This window comes from Myiozetetes cayanensis, unplaced genomic scaffold, assembly GCF_022539395.1.
Source record: "Myiozetetes cayanensis isolate MyiCay16 unplaced genomic scaffold, myiCay2020 scf26, whole genome shotgun sequence".
Classification (NCBI taxonomy): domain Eukaryota; kingdom Metazoa; phylum Chordata; class Aves; order Passeriformes; family Tyrannidae; genus Myiozetetes; species Myiozetetes cayanensis.
The window spans coordinates 5367476-5384107 of NW_026087477.1; the positions used below are offsets into that span (position 1 = coordinate 5367476).

Consider the following 16632-nt stretch of genomic DNA (forward strand, 5'->3'; position numbering starts at 1 on the left):
TCCACACCTTCCCTCATGCACCGTTTGCTTTTCTCCTGAGGTGGGCACGTGGGGCAGCAGTGCCTGAAAAATCCCTTCAGAGCACAAGGACCACAGGTTTTCTGATTTTGCCTGGTGGGATCTGAACTGGAGTCTTGTTACACGGTTACATTGCACTGTTGGGGCACAAAGGTCTTGCTTTCAGCACCTTCCTCTGGAATCTCCCTGCAGGGAAGGACATTGGGTTCAGATCCCGTGCCAAATAACCCTAAACTGACTGTTGGAGGTGAGTTCCATGGAGGGGCAATTCTGTCAGGATTTAGAGGCAACAGCATCTCATGTGCAGCAGAATAAATCAGATTCACAGAGCTGTAGAATCACAGAATGGTTTGGGAAGGGACCTTAAAGCTCACCTCATTCCAGCCTTCCATGGGCAGGCACAACTTCCTCTGGATGAGGGTCCCTCAGGACCAGGGTTAGTAAATGACTGATTTTGAAGATCCCTCTGAAAGCCCAAAACTGGTGATTCTTGGTATGTTTAGGACCATAAACATGGTCTGACAGATCCACAGCAGACACATCCTCATCCCAGCATTCTGGCCCAGGATGGAGGCACAGGAGGATCCTCAGGACAGGTTATGAGGGTGTGTAAAGACTGAGGCTTCTCCCACCTGCAGTTTTGTATCTTCCAGCAATCTGCAGGCCCTGCCTGGATGTTGCATCCAAACTATTAATTTTAACCGTCACCGATAGACCAAACCCCCATAACATTGTCTAAAACCTTTTGAACCTATTTATATTTTCAGGCTACACGATATCCTGTGGCAAACGAGCTCCACAATTTAATTACGTGCTGGGTGAAAAAGTGATCCTTCTCCTTCCCTTTAAAGCAGCCTGGTAATTTCAATGGGGCAGCAGCTCCCCATGCTGTGAGAAAAAACACCTGAGGGACAGAGAATCCCAGGTTTTATTGGAAGGGCATGTGATTCTGACTTCTAAGCGTTCAAACCCCTTGTGAAAACGGAGCACAGGTTCTGCTTTTAATGCTTATGAAAATACCGCCTCCAGTGCTCTTGTTTGCTCTTCGGCTTGTTTTTATTTATTTTATTTTTTATTTTTTCCCTCCCCTTAGCCTCCCCTCACGAGCTGCTCTAGTCCCTGACAGACCCAGCTCTCAAGCCCCTTGTTTACTCTGTTTTTGCACGGGCTTTATTTTTACAACACTCTCCTTTCAAGTGCTGCAGCAGCTGAGAGGCCTCTGGTGGGAGCACCGACCCCACCAAGGACAGGCACATTCCTCGCGGTCACCTCTTTGTCCTCATTACGTTCGCGACGGTCTCGGTGTCAGCGGTTCAAGCACACGCACGGGGGGTTTAACGGGATAAAGGCAGGCAGAGCTGTCCCCGCTCCCCCGAGGCTGGAGCCGCTCCTCGGCTGCGCCTTTGGCAGACGCCTCATTAGGAGGGGGTTGTTGCACACAAACATCCCCGCCGTCCTTTGGCAGGCGCTGCTGCTCACGTGTGTCACCTGAGCGTGGTGACAGAGAGCTCACCCTGCCACCGACCGGGACTGATTTCCCTCAGACCTTGACTCTTAACGAGCTGCTGTTCATTCCGTAGCCCTTTCTGCCCTTGCTGGGGCTGCGCTTTCCCGGTGCATCGTTAACTTGCACTGCCAGCTGCCAGGATGAAAGCTCACCTTACCCCCACCCAAACCAGGACACTCCTCCTGCTTAATCCCTGCAGCTTAGTCCAAATAACGTTTCTCCTCGGCCGGATACACCTGCTGTATCAAACATCATGTCCTGATGTAAAACTGAGTTAAGAGGCAGAGTCTTTCTCCCCATCACGTAAATGGCCTAGTGGAAGGTTCCCTGCCCGTGGCAGGGGTTGGAACTGGATGATCTTTAAGGTCCCTTCCAGCCCAAACCCTTCTGTGATTTTATGATTCTAAATCCAGTTTGGTACATAAAGCCACTCACACCTTTTATTCCTGCGGGCACAGGCTGTAGTCTGGAAGATTAGATAAAAGATAGTGGATAATCATCTCCTGAAAGCAGTTTGATCCAAAGAGTTAGCAAGGCTGTGTTACCTCCCTGGTTAAAAAAAGAGCGAGACTTTGGGAGGTGAGGAGGGTGGGGAAAGGTTTGAGCCGTGTTTCCCTGGGTATTTGTGTCCTCCAGCAATGCCAACAGTTGTGTCAGAGAGGATAAATCAGGGTTGCTCTACAAAGGTCAGGGGAACGGAGCTGAGTTCAGGCTCAGGGGTGTGAGGGATGTGAAGGGAAGGTCTCCTGGCACAGCACTGACAATCCTGGGACTCTCCTTGTGGCTGACACTCATCCCGTGACTAATACCAAACCAGAGCAGCACTAACGAGCTTTGGGAAGATGCTGTGGGAGCAGACAGAGCACACACACCCCCTCCCCATCTTCCTCTGGCACAGGGAAAGGGAAAAGAGGAAGGACTTGCTGGTGCAAGGCTGCTGGAGCATTTGGAAGGCGGCTGTTGCAGAGCAGAGCTGCTGCCAACTGCGTTGGTTACTTCAGGGAGTTTGTTTTTCCTGCCAAGAGCTGCTGGCCTGGGTGCCGGGTACAGCACGTGTGAGACAGCGTGGAAGGAAGGGGAGGAGGGATGAGGGGCTGCACACCAGCACCAGTCCCTGCTGGAGGTGTTGGGGTGCTGGTGGATGTGGGATGTCCAGCCCTGGGCGCAGGCACAGCGAGGGATGGGAGATGTGAGCACTGACTGAGTGGGAATGGGAGTGGGAATGGGAGTGGGAGTGTGTGTGTGCACAGAACCAAGGGTGCCTCTTGGCCCTGCCCTTGGCAGGACGCTCTTCTGTCTCTGCTTGGGCTTGTCTGCAGACAAAGCAGTGCCTCTGCCCAGGCTGTTTTCTCCAAAGCCAGGAGAGTGGTACCCACCTGACCGCCCCCTGCCCTGGGTGGTGCTGACAGCCCCGTGTCAGGCTGCACATAAGGAAGAAATATTTTAGGATGAGGGTGGGGAATCACAGGCAAAGGTTTTCCAACCCTGGAAACGCTTGAGGAAAGGTCGGACGGGGCTTTGAGGAACCTGCTCTAATTAAGGATGTTCCTGCCCGGGATGGTCTTTAAGGTCCCTTCCAACCCAAAGCATCCTGTGATTCTCTGTCCTGTAGCCACCCCCTGCCATGTTCAGAGGTGTGCACTGGAGTGTTTGCACTGCAGAGAGCTTTGCAGGGGCTGGCCGTGCCTCAGTCTCCCTTTGGCACTGAAAGAAGGTTTACAGGTAGATTTTGGCAAGGACCAACGATCTTAGGGATCTTTTTCCAACTCGAACACGTCTCTGACTCCGTGATCTGTGTTCAAAAAAGCGGGAATTGCGGACAGGAGGGTGTCAGTGTGCAGTGCACAGAGGGAGATGCCTGCAGGGGAAGGCCGCGTGGTGGGAGGTTTGAGGAGCTGCCGTGGGTGTGTGGAAGCCGCCACGCCCGCGTGTGGGCAGCGCTCCAGCTGCGCGTGCAGGGAGAGGGATTTTGGGAGAGGGAGGAGACATCAGTCTACGTGGAAGCCCCGTGCCAGCCCACGAAGGGGAGGCTGGATCCGGGAGTGCAGCCGTGGAAAGCTCCCTGGGGGACTGGAGCGAGGTCTTTGTGGTTAAAAGAGAGTTTGAAACACACCCTCGGCAAAGGGGTCTCAAAGATGTGCTCGGGCCCCTCCGGGAGGAGGAGAATCCGCGGGGAGTGGGAGAATCCCCAGTGTCTGCGCTCGCACCGAGCTGTTGTTTTGTTCGGGACGTGGTTCGGGTTGGATGGAGGGGGGTGGGATTGGGCACGAGCGTGGGCCGGGATAGCTGTGGAGCTACAGGGGAGGGTGCCCAGGCAGGGCTGAGCCCGTGGCTCAGGGCATCCCGCGGGATCCGCCCGAGCCGCTCCATCCCCAAATTCCCCGCGGGATTCGCTTCTATTTTGGGTGTTCCTCCACGCACCTTCGCTCCCGCCTCCCGCCCGGCCCTCGGAGCCCGAAGCGCGGCTCTCCCGCACTCGTTGAGGAGCATCGGCAGGAGAAGGAGCGGTTCCCTTGGAAACCTCTGGATGCCCAGCAACAAGTCGCTGGCAGCTGCCATGTGACCAGGTGCATTAATCAGACGCGTTGTACGAATCAGGTCAGCCGGGGCCAAAGTCCAGCGCGCTCCCCCTTCGCTTCGTTGCTAATTACCGAGCCCCGAGGGCCGCTCCGGGTAGGGGGTGGAAAACAACTTGGAGTGATTCAATCAAACGGTGACCTTTCCTGTTGAGGATTCTAAGTTCATGCCAGAGTTTCTCCGTGAAAAAAAAAAATCTGTCCGATCCCCTCTTCCACTAAAAAAATATCTTGGGTGCAAATGAATGAGGCAGAGGAGTCTCCTGAGGTGGGAAAGCCAGAGGGGATGAATGTGCCGTGGACACAGAGAGTTTTCAGGTCTCGACTCGCAACAAGCCCAACATTTCATCTTTGGAAGGAGTAGCTCAGGCTTGAGACACTTTGGACTGGGCAGGGAAAGCTCGAGTTCATGACTTGGATCCCTCTGAAAATCATGTTTCTGAAACCTCAGCTGGCCAAAATGACTCCTCAGATGGCACGGAGAGGACCTAAGTCCAAAGTGGTGCCCAACAGCTCTCAGAGAAGAGGCTGCAGCTCTCAGGGAAACAGCAGTGCCTGTGCCCAGCTCACCCCTTGTGAACTGCTGGTAAATGGCTGTTCTTTGTAGAGACAGAGAATTGGAACTGTGGAGAGCTGGGGGGGGTTCACCTGGGGAAGAGAAGGATCCAGGGAGACCTTGGAGCTCTTTCCAGGGCCTAAAGGGGCTCCAGGAGAGCTGGAGAGGGGCTGGGGACAAGGGATGGAGGGACAGGACACAGGGAATGGCTTCAAACTGAAAGAGGGGAAATTTAGATGGAATATTGGGGAGAAATTCCTGGCTGGGAGGGTGGGGAGAGGACTGGGATGGATTTCCCAGAGAAGCTGTGGCTGCTCCATCCCTGGGAGTGTCCAAGGCCAGGTTGGAGCAACCTGGGATAGTGGAAGGTGTCCCTGCCCATGGCAGGGGTTGGAATGGGATGAGCTTTAATGTCCCTTACTCTGGCTTTCCTTTCCAGTAGGATCTTCTAAGGGAATTAGGTCCCCAAGTCTCACTGTCCTTTGAGGTGCATTGTGGAGGGACCTGGGCACCCTCAGCATTTCCCACAAGATGCTGTTTACAGCTTCAAGCTTCCCATTTCCCCCAAACTCCTGCTTTGCCAGGACAAAGCCACGAGGAACAGCTTCCAGGTTTGGCTCCTGAATGGAAATCCCTCCCAGAGTCACATCCAAGGCCAGGCACTAACGAGGCTGTAACATCTCCTTGGACCTGAACACCAGCCCACATTCTCTGTGCTGTGACTAATGCACCACAAGGTCAGCAGGTACTGCCAGTGCCATCCCCTCCTTCAGGGCCATTCACTGATTTGTGTCACACACGGGGACATTCTGCTCAAACCCAGCTTTTACCTCAGGCAACAGCAACAGGTTCTGGGCTGGTGGGAGCCAGGCAAAGGATTTGGCCCATAATCCATGATGGCATGGGAGAAAAACCAAAAAACAAACCAACCAAACAAAAAGAGCTGGAATCAGAGCACCTGGTTTTATTCTAATTGTGCTGTAATTTGAATAGCAGCCGGTGCCACTCGAAAATGGGCTCCTTCATGTCATCTGCTCTTACTTACAGGGCTTTGGAGCCTCATATTTTCCTGCAGAAGATCCATCCCAAATCAGACCTGAATGTGGGTCTCAAGTATTACCCAGAGATCTCAAGTATTCCCCAGACCAAGCCTTTAGCTCAGGACCATTTTGATTTCTATCTAATTAATGTTGCAAACAGTTATTACTTTTCCTTTGGTATCAGGTGATAAGCACATCCCGTGCACAGGATATGTCAGAGGACAAAGCTTTACCTCAACTGATCATTTAGGATAATTTAGGGTAATCTTGAAGAATTGATGTTTGCAGCCTCTGTGTTTGCCATCAAAGAGGCACAACACAAACCCATCCCAGCTGAGGAGGGGGTTTGGGAATAGATTTATTTTCCCTGGTGAGTGCTGTGCTCTCTGGCACACTCGAGGGAATAGCTCTCTGACCCCCTTGCTCTGGGAACGGGAGAGATCCCCATGGATTCCAGGTCCTCACATCAGGGCTGCCTGTCAGCTCGGTGTCTCCGGGGGGAAACGGAGGGTTGGAGTTTGTGCACGCTCCAAAAACAGGATGAGAAAGGCAGGGGATTCAGGGTGAAGCTTTGCTTGCCCACTGGGAAAATCTGGGAAAAATCTGGGAAATCAGAGCCCGCCAGGGCGAGGGAAAGAACCCCCAGAGGTGGCAAGTACGGGCCGGTGGGGTTGGAATCCCGGGAAACGCGGAGCGGCTGAGCCCTGCGAGGTAGCCCCTCCTCGCTCAGAGCGGAGCACAGGGCGATCCAGGCGGGCTCTCCCGGCGGGCTCTCCCCGCTCCCAAACCCGCGTCCCTCCCGGGCAGAGCTCCGAGCGCCCTCCCCGTGCGCTGCTCCTTTTCCAGGGGTCGGTGCCCCCCCGGCCGGACCTGTTGCTGTCCCCGTGGCTGCCCGCGGCCGGCACAGGCGGTGTGTGGGGCCGAGGCGCGGGCGGGTCCATGATGTAATGCTGCCGCAGCTGCCCCGAGCCGCCGCTCCCGTTGGCCGAGCCCGACAGTCCCCGCCCGGCCGCTCCTCCCGCCGCCCCCCCGGCGGCCCCATAAAAGCCCCGAGGCAGAGGCAGGGCAGCTTCGCCGGCCCCTCCGCCGCACGGGTGACCCAGCGCCAGGTGAGCCCCGCGGGGGACACCTGTGGAGCCCGTCCCGCCCCTGCTCGGCCACGGGCACCGCGGCGGGGGCTCCGGGGATGCTCGGGGGACGCTCCGGGGACGGGTCCGGCCTCCCCCGGCCCTGGCTCTGGGGGCCGAGGGGGTTCCCGGCCGTGTCCCGGAGGGATCCCGGCCACATCCCGGGGGGCATCCCGAAGGGATCCCGGCAGGATCCCGGCATCAGCACCACGGACAGAGCCCGGCGGCGCCTCCGGGCAGGGCTGGACCGGGACACGAGCCGGGCATCCCTGACCCCGCACCGGGCACCGGCGCCTGCCCCGACCCTCCCCGGACAACAACACCCGGTGCCCGAGGCGACGCTGGACTGTTCCCCGGCCAGGGAGGTGAGTCCGGCCCCGCAGGGGTCTCTGCGGGACGGGGAAGGCAGGAGAGCGGGAAAAGGGAGCGGCACAGCCCGGCTGGCTGCCCGCAGGTGCCAGGGCAGGGTGCCCGGGTCGTGTCCCGGTCCTTTTCCAGGGCAGGAACGCACGAGGGTCGGGAGATCACCCCGAGCACTCGGGGGGCAGTTTGGGGTCTGGCCAAGAGCCAAGGGCTGGCTGAGGTGGGACATTGGGATGGATGGGATGGACTGGAACAGGCACAGATGCCTTTTCCAAACATCCCTGCCCAGGTAGGACACACTCACAGCCTGGAGTAGGGCAGGGAATAAAACCATTTGGAAAGCCAGGAATGGTTGTATGAACCCAAATGTAACCTGCACCCTGCACCTGCCCAGCATCAAAGCTTTGTGTTGGAAAACCCCCAAATCCTCGTTTTCGAAGTGTGGCTGCCTGGTAGTTCGTGTGTGTAAAGTTGTTTTTAATATCCCCTCGTTTGTAGGAGATATTTCACCAAGGTGCTTTGGGGAGCCAATGCTTCAGTGAGCAGCTATTTGAAAATATTTCTCCTCCATAGTTGGTTCTGAGCACTCAGGATTTGCCTTGATGTGGTGGTGCACTTTGGGTCTGTTGACAGATTGTGTTGTATTAAAGTGCTCAGTGGCTAAATCAGGGTGGATTTTTCCCCAAAATGTTCATCTCAAAAAAAACCCCAAAAACCAAAAAACAAACCAAAACAAACAAATACCTCAAAGTGTTTTGTTTGCTTGGTTTGGGTGATTTTTGATTTTTTTTTCAATTTTATTTTCACAAAATTAAAATCACAAAGTACTCAGCTGTGCCTCGAGCTGCAATAAAACATTTTCTCCTCTTTTACATTATTAAACCAAGGATCTAATACAGAAAATAGAAAAGCTAAATTGTTGAAGTGTTTGAGCACTTTGGAAATGGAGCATTTCACAGAGCCATTGTCAGCCAGGGTGATTTGCTGCATTTGTTTTATCTCCATTTTTGGAGGCTGAGATTCACTAAACCAATCCCTGTTCACTGGAAATTCTCCCCCAGCCCTGCTAAACGTGTGTTTAAACACTTTGCTGAGCAGAGGCTCAACCAGGGGCTTTAATCCAGGCTCAGCCTGGCCCCGTCTCCTGTCCCTACACCTGGATTTTCCCTGAGTAATGTTGGCCTCTGGGAGGAAAAGGAAACAAGCTCTGTTCTCCATTTTAAGGAAACTCCTATTTGCTGTTTCAGAATTAAATATCTGGGGGGGAAAAAAAAAAAGAAGAAGAAAAACACTTGAACAGAGAGTTATTTCCTTTAAGGCCTTGAATATCCACATGGCCTTCAAAGACATATTATAGACACTGAAAAAAACTATGGAGTGGAAACGCTTCCCTATGGAATTTGAGTGGAGAGGTATCTTTGTTATCTCTCTGTAAATCTTTTTAACGTCTCCCATCAGTTCTCTGTGTGCTCAGTGACTCTGATCTGCCCTAAATCCTACCTTCTGCTGAGGTTCAGTTTGGGCAGTGCCTTGTCCCTTCCAGCACCAACATCAGGCATTTTCCCCTTTGAAGTTCAGCTGTAAAATAAAGGGGGGGAAAAAAAAATCACGTTCTTCGCTCCCAAACAGAAGAAACCAGAAAATTATATTGCACCAAATACCTATTCCTGCTTTTCTGGGTTTACTCCTCATTCTGGGAAATTACCTAATCAAATTTCATATTTAATATAAAGACATAGGAGGGCAGATGATATCATGTCCTCAAAGCTAACTAAATTTTGTGTTGTTCAGAGCACTGCTTAATCAAAGTTACATTTCCATTTGTTCAGGGCATATTTTGTCACTTCTTTATTTTTCACTGGCCATTTTCTGTAGATCTCATAGATGGATCCAACCCTGTCCCTGACAGAGGTCTCTGAAGAATTCAGGGGATTCAGGGTAAGGTCTGATCTAAACTCAGTTTAATTCCTGACCCTTTAAGCACTCAGCAAAACGACTGAACTGGAAATCAGTCTGGCAGGCGGGTCCCACATCACCTGTTGGATGGAAACATCGGAAGTTTTTGTAGGAAATAAACACCCTGTGGCTTTTTGTTAGTTCAAATCAAACAGAACTAAAGGCAGGATCCTCCTTCCCTCCTCCTCCTCCCTGCACACAGACGATGTTCCAGCCTCCAGGTTCTGTGTGCCTTGCACAAATATTTGTCTGTGTGTCGCTGCCACTCCACTGCAATCGTGGCATCTGGGAGTAGCTGGGAGACTGGGAGGTGCTTGGGAATCTCGGCAGGAAAAGGAGAGTGGATTTCAGACGCTGGATCCGCGACGGCCCTTTGGGCTCGGATAAACACGGCGAGGCCGCTCCCCCTCGGGCTGAGGTTTGCTCTGCCCCAACACCTCCTGCAGGTGCTTTGTTCAGGGCCCAGACAAGATCTGAGGGCATTCTGAGCCAAGAATTTGGCTTCTCTGCTTGCCCAAATCCCACAGTGGTTTGGGTGGGAAGGATCTTAAAGCCCATCCAGTGCCACGATCAGGGACACCTTCCACTGTCCCAGGGTGCTCCAGCCTGGCCTGGGACACTCCCAGGGATGGGGCAGCCACAGCTGCTCTGGGAAATCCATGCCAGTCCCTCCTCACCCTCCCAGGGAAGAATTCCTTCCCAATATCCCGTCTAAATTTCCCCTCTTTCAGTTTGAAGCCATTCCCCTTGTCCTGGCACTCCAGGCCCTTGTAAATAGTCTCTCCCTACGGATAATGGGAGCTGTCTCTGCTAAGTTACTGAATTCAACCCCCTCCAGGAAAGCAAAAGAAATGAACCTCCCATGGAGCCACCCTAAGGCCCAGAAAAGGACTCAAAGCAGAGAAGTGATGGAAAGCAGGTGACTAAATTGATGTAGATGTTCCCCCCAGGGCTGTTGGGATCCGTGTGTGGCCTCAAAGTTTGTCATTATTTAACACCTTGCTAAAATTGAGTGAGTTTAGAACAAACCAGTGTTGTGGTGGGGTTTGTAAAACAAGCCAGCACACACCTCACCTGAAAATGAGTAGGAGTGGGGTTCTAAATTAATTGTTAAATCCTATTAAAATGATCTGTCTTTAAATGCTGAGATGTCTTTCTAAACTGTGTCCTTACTAAAACAGGTGCTGGGATATTAATGTAATAAAATCTCCTAAATTTCAGCCTGGAGACAAAACAAGAAAAGAAAAGAAAAAAAAAAAAAAGGTTCAGGAACAGCTAATACAATATTCAATATTGATCTTTGTGTTTGAGTATCCCAAGGCTTCCCAGGATATCTGGAGCCTTCAGCACTTGCTGAGATTAAGAGGAATTGGCCTCCCAGCAGCTCCGAAAGCTCTGGCTGTAGCTCAGGCTGGACATGCACTACCCTGACTCCTGCACACCAAAACATCTGTAATGTGTCCCAAAACCAGCTCAGCCCTGCAGTTTGACCCTGCAACAGGAAAAAACCCTTACTGCCATAATTTTGTTTGACTCAGCAGAGCCTCAAACCCCCTCAGAGCTCCTCACCCTCCTGGTGGGGATCGGGCCCTTCCCGTCCTGCACTCGTGCCCTGCCTCCAGGAGCCCTTGGCTCCAGAGGCCAGATGGCTCTGTGGCCACTGTGCCACTGGGGATAACTGGGATAAGCAGGGTGGATTTTTTCAGTTTCACCTCGTTTACAAACAGAATTTACAGACACAGCTCCGGGTGTCGCAGTGGCCGAGGGTCAACACCGAGAGGTTGGCTCTGAGCTGGAAGGGAGGCTCTACCAAGGATTTTTCCATGGTTGCTGGTGGATGAGGGGAGGAGTTGGGGCTGATTGTGGTTCTGGGACTCAGGTCAGGGGCTTTAGGAGGTGCAAAGAATGGATATTTCCTGGTTCAGTCTGCGGCTCTGCAGGTGAAGGTGCGGGAAGCCTGCAAAGCCTCCGTGTCCTACTCGAGGGGACAACTTCGCCTTCTGATTTATTTTAATTTAGAGACCCACCCAGAAATTCTCATAAACCAAACCCACAGTAACTTACACAACAGCAGGAAAATACAAATGCACTTGCACAAACTTCAGCACTGAAGTGGCTCAGGAATCAAATGCCACCTGAAGTCAAGCGCTGAGGATTAAAGGATGTTTCCATGTTATGCAAAGATCTTCTCTTTATCCTGTGTTACTTAAGGCTGTGCAGTCTTCCCAAATCATGCTCAGAAACAGAACTCCCTCCCCTGTGATTTTTCCAAAGCATTTAGTGTTTTCAGGTGCCCAGCATGACATCCTCCAATTAATCCTGATTTTCAGGGCCCTCGAAGCGCCTGCCTCTCGTGATCAGTCCCTTTCAAAGTGTCTCAAACACAAATGAGGCATCCAAAATTGCTGACTTCTGAAAATCCAGAGCCATAATGAACAGTCCCTCTCCAAGATTCCAGCCCAGGTGAAAATTGCATGGATTCAAAATGAGGAGGAATAGTCAGTCCCTGCTCCCGTAGGATGACAATGCACCCAGCCATTAGAGCCGAGTTTCTCTTAAAAAGGAGGAGAAAATTGCACCATTCCCAGCAAGTCTTTCCAGTTCAGCTCACAAAATTATTCATGCTGTGGTCTGTAGTTCTGGCTGATCAAATATTCCGTTGCTCCGTGTTGCCAGCCGAACGTTCATGGAGAAATCAATGCCATGAAGCGATGGAGACCTTTCCCGAGTTCCTCCCTTCACACAAGGTGTCCCTGCCTGCAGAAAAGGGCTCAGTGCTTTCCAGGTTCAGACCTTGCATGGATTGAGCAGGAGCAATGGGAATTTCCCGGGAGCAAGGAGAGCAAAGGCCAGTTCAGACAAGTCTTCTCCGAACTGGGAAAGAGCCTCACAGCCCGGAATGTTTAATGAGCTTATTAGTTACAGCTCAGATGTGTTGTTTAGACACACTTGGGAGAGGACAGGACTTCTCCTGCTCTGGCTCTGGGGAAAGGTGAGCTGGGAAAGGCTCTGGTTTGAGCAGCTCCTCCTCAGGGAACGGCCCTGCCCGAGGCACAGCGAGAGCAGAGAAACAAACCAGCAAAAGGCAACACTTTGGCTCATTTTTGCAACTCTAATATTAAACCTAAACCCATTCCGAAGTCAGGCAGCTCAGACCCCTGGTCTGGAAAGAGGGACATTGTGTTCCCCTTTCCCAGGGTACCAGAAAACCAAATTCAGTGGTATCTGTAAAGCTCTGAAGATCCCAGAGCAAATGGAACCAGAGAACAGAAAAAGGTGATTATCCTGTCAGGTTTGGCCTGGGAGGAAGATTATCCATCTATCTTGCCAGACTTATTTATCATCTTATTTTCTCCTGGCTTAGCTTTTATCACCTTTCTAATCCTCCCCATCTAATTCAGACAACATTTTATTTTAGCACTTCTCAGTACACGCTGACAAAGGTGTGTTTGGAGCTCTGGTTTTTGTGACCCCTCGAGGGGCTGCAAAGGTGGGTGGAACAATAGTTGCCAGCTAATGAGTTCACAACTTTGAAAAATAAATTAGCTGGTTTTTTTTTTTCCCCTAGAAGAGAGGCATTATGTTTTTCTGTTGGTCTATCAATGAGGGAATGGATTTGGAAGAACTCCTTTCCCTGGTTTTCGACAGGATGGAGTTGTCCTGTGTAACATGCCCTGATCTAAATGGATATTTATTTATCTGTCTACCTATCTATGTTGTACTCCCTGCAATGTGTGTGTTTGACACACACAAAAAGTGTATTTAAGTGGATGTGATGTCTGAAATAGGTTTCTGGGATGGGAAGTGCTGGAATGCACCCCTTGAAGTCAAGCAGGACTCGAAGATGAATTGCAGGGGACGATGTTTCTCAGGGACCGCTCCTGATTTGGCCGAACCAAACAATGAAGTTCCAGGGCTTCCAGTCCCTCACGGGGTTCAACAACCAAACCCCAACCAGCCCCCTGCATTTTCCTTTCTCCATCCATAATCAAATGGCATTTCCCCACCCCCCTCTTTGCTAGTGAATAAATCAGGGGCTAAACTTTTATCATCTCCGGAGCCGTTTCCTGGAACAGCTGCAAGCGGAGTGCTCGGTGAGGGCCAGCCAGGAGGCTGGGAGAGATGATTACCTTCAGGCAGTCTCCATGGAACATCCCAGGGTTCCTACAGGCACAGCCTAATGCGGGACTTAGGATGCTGAACAGACTCCCATTACAGGGCCGGCCATCTCGGCTCCTTGTTAACATGCACACCGGCGGCTCCGGAGCGCGGCGGCGCGGTCGGGGCTCATTAAGGGTAGAATCATTCCAGGGGACGTTGTTTCAGAGAGAGGAAAGAATTTCATGTCTCTCCAGCTTGGGGCTGAGTGGCACAGAGCCTGGAGGTTCTGCTGCCGCAGACGGAGCTGTGGTTGGGGTTACCTCGAGATGCACCTGCAGCACCTGCCCCGGTGGGGGCCCTACTCACATGAGGGGCGTGTTCTAAAATTGATCTGTGGCAAAGGGGTGAATTGAAAGCCTCTGGGAACAGCAGCTGAGCGGGGAATTGCTCAGGTTTGTGCCACAGACCCTGCACTGCCCACTCCAGTGGTGGCAGAGCGGCTGGGCTGGATCTGCTCACACTCCTCCCTTGCCCTGCAAAGCTTTTGAGACCACGAAGGGCTGCTGTGATGAGAAGATCTCAGTCCACTTAAATCAGCAGGTGTTAAAAACCCCAAAGAATCATCATTAATAGATACAAATGAGTCGCTGCACAGCTCAAGTGTCAACTTTCTCTTATTGTTTACCAGGGGTTGGAACACACAAGATGTCTAATTAGTAATACACTGCAAAAAATACATCTTATTAGTGGGTTTAAGAGGGGAAGGACTAAAAAGCAACGAGGATGAAGCTATCAGTCATCACAGTTTGATTTCTTGTCCTGCATGAAGTGTTCTGGTGGCTCTCATCTCCCACATGTGCCACCACCATTCCTCCAGAATGACTCTGATGCCTGTTCATTTAAAGCTCCGCTCTATTTTAAAAATCTACTCTCTCTGAAAGGGCTGTCTTTAAAAAAAACCCCAAAAATTGTACAGGAAAAGGGACAAAATTGCTCCTCAACAAAGGGGCCTATCAACAGCCTGTCAATAATGTGCCAAAGGCCAGAACCTGCCTTTCAAAGAGGCTCTGAAGCCTCGACGTGTACTTTGAGAGCAATTAAGGGACGTGAGCAACATGATTATTATCTCATGGGTGACATTTTCATCGGCTCTTTGGGAAAAGGGAGAGATGGGCTTGAGATGGCTGTGATCAATGTTCATCCCAGTCCCACAGAAACGGCAGGAGAACACGGGGTAGATGGGCCTGGAAAGCAAAATGCACAAGGGAAGGAAGGGGGGAGGAAGAGGCGAGGGAGACAGGAGAATTTTATATCTTGGAAGCTGAAAGAATGAGTTACATGAGGAGGAGATGGAGAGGACCTGAGAAATGAGAGTGGGAATGTCAGGAGGGTTGGAGAAGGCAGGAATAAGAGAGGAAAGGATTGGGGTTAGTACAGGAAGAAGAGGGGAAGGATTCCCTGAGAGAGGAGAGAGCCCAGAGAAAAGAGTTACAAACCCAGGGAGAAGTCCCCTGTGGGCACATCACTGTGCCTCTTCCTTTTCCCACCCCAATCCCTGTGTCATCCACCTCCTCACTTGGGGGGTCACAGCTGCACTTCCAGAGCCCAGGGGAGGAGGGACAGAACACTATCAGAGATGAAGGATGTCTTAGGGCTGACATCCTGAGCGCCCTTAGGATCACTCTGCTCCTTCCCCAGCATCTTGTGTATTCATTAGGGTTGGAAAAGGTCTCAAAGCTCACCGAGTCCAACCATTAACCATTCCATCAGTGCTGTCCATCCATCCTTCCTCCATCTCTCCTGTCTCTGTGCCGCAGGTGCCACCGAAACCCCAGGGCAGACGGGAGAGCGAGCGGTGCCGGAGGGACACGCGCGGCCCTCGGGAGCAGGGACAGGACTGGAGGTAAGACCCTCGAGCACAGCTTGGGGCTCAACTCTTGGGATAACGCCTGAGGGATGGGGGGAGCCTGAGCACTGAGCCAGGAATAGCAGCTGGCTCCATGCATGGATGCAGAGGAGCTCAGCCCCCACTGCCCCAGGAGGGCAGAGCTCACACAGCGCTGCCCTCGGCCACGGGCTCTGCAGAAGCCAAACAGACGTTGCACGTGCCCAGCTGTTCTGGGGCTGGGCAAAAAGGAAAACACATCTGCAAAACATGCAGATTTGCTGACAGCATTCCCCTCAATTTGCTGAATTGCTGGTTTAGGGAAATGATCTTGATTTTGGCAGGGGAAAACGTTGCTTAATTTGCTATAAAACAAACTCCTTCCTGCATTTCGGTTTGTGGAAAAATTAGAAATGTTAATGTTGAGCAAAAGAAATGTTGTGGGGTTTTTTAAATATTTGGAGATTTTCTCTGTCCCCAAAAGATCCTGTTATATTCCCAGCTCCTCCCTGCATGTATCTAAATTTCTGTGTGCATCTCCACGAGTGCACACTCACATCCTGGGCAAACAATTCCAAGCAGCTCCAACACACATCAGCCGCTCTGAGTTCTGCAGGATTAGCCCCTTGAAGAGGATCTTAATAATCAAAATGATGTGATGTTACTAGTTAAACATCGGGAATAATTCCTCTGTCACAGGCAAGCTGTGCTGAGGCCGGGGATGGACTGGCAGAGGAATCCCCAGGGCCCCAGCAGGATGCATTAACAGTGTGTCTCTCTGGTGAGCCGTGATGGGAAGAGCAAAAAAAAAAAAAAAAAGAAGGTAAAGTGGTTAAAAACAACTTGTATTTTCAGAGCCCAGTCTCCCAGAGAAATCTTGGGAGATGCTGAGCTCTCCACTTCTTGACTTGCAAGCAGAAATAGTGGTTTAGAAGCCCAGCTGAGACCCTTGGGTTTTAAATTTTCTGCAATATTTTCCTCCAGCCCTGTTTGCTGTCCTGCTAATTAATCCAGCTAATGGCTGGGTGGGTTTTTTTTTTAACTTCAGCAGCAGTTTCTCTTTTTGTTAACACAAGCAGAGAGAACATGAAGAACAGATCTCTCGAAGGATCCAGGCTGACAGCAATATTGCCATCTGACTGAAGAGAACTCAGACACACATAATCCTCGGGAAAATTCATCTCCACCCTCCTGCAGACCCCGGTGAGAGCCCTTGAAGTGGTAATTAAAGTCTATTGAGTGGCAACTGCACCTGTTTAGAGAGGAGAGCGCGGGTAAGAGGAGCACAAAGGGAGATGAGCAGCACGGGGAGAGGAGCTGCTGGAGGTGGGGAGGAAGGGAGGTGGAAAGAAGGGAGGAGAAAAAAAAAAGTGTTTGTTGTTTTTCTGAAGTCAATCCAAGCCGATGTGCATTTCCACCCTGCCCTAGATTTGCTCCCTGTGCCCCCCTCAGCTCTCACCAGGCTCCCTCCCCGCTCTCACGCCCGCTGATGGAAACTCCAGG

General features: G+C 51.7%; 1 long non-coding RNA gene across 1 annotated transcript in view; it reads right to left on the reverse strand.

The window, feature by feature from the left end:
• LOC126643085 (uncharacterized) overlaps positions 1-16632 on the reverse strand; it is a 34628-nt gene that overhangs the window by 8403 nt on the left and 9593 nt on the right. Inside the window, exon 3 of the long non-coding RNA XR_007629669.1 lies at positions 8688-8765. This is a non-coding gene — a long non-coding RNA (uncharacterized LOC126643085). The remainder of the gene's footprint in view (positions 1-8687; positions 8766-16632) is intronic.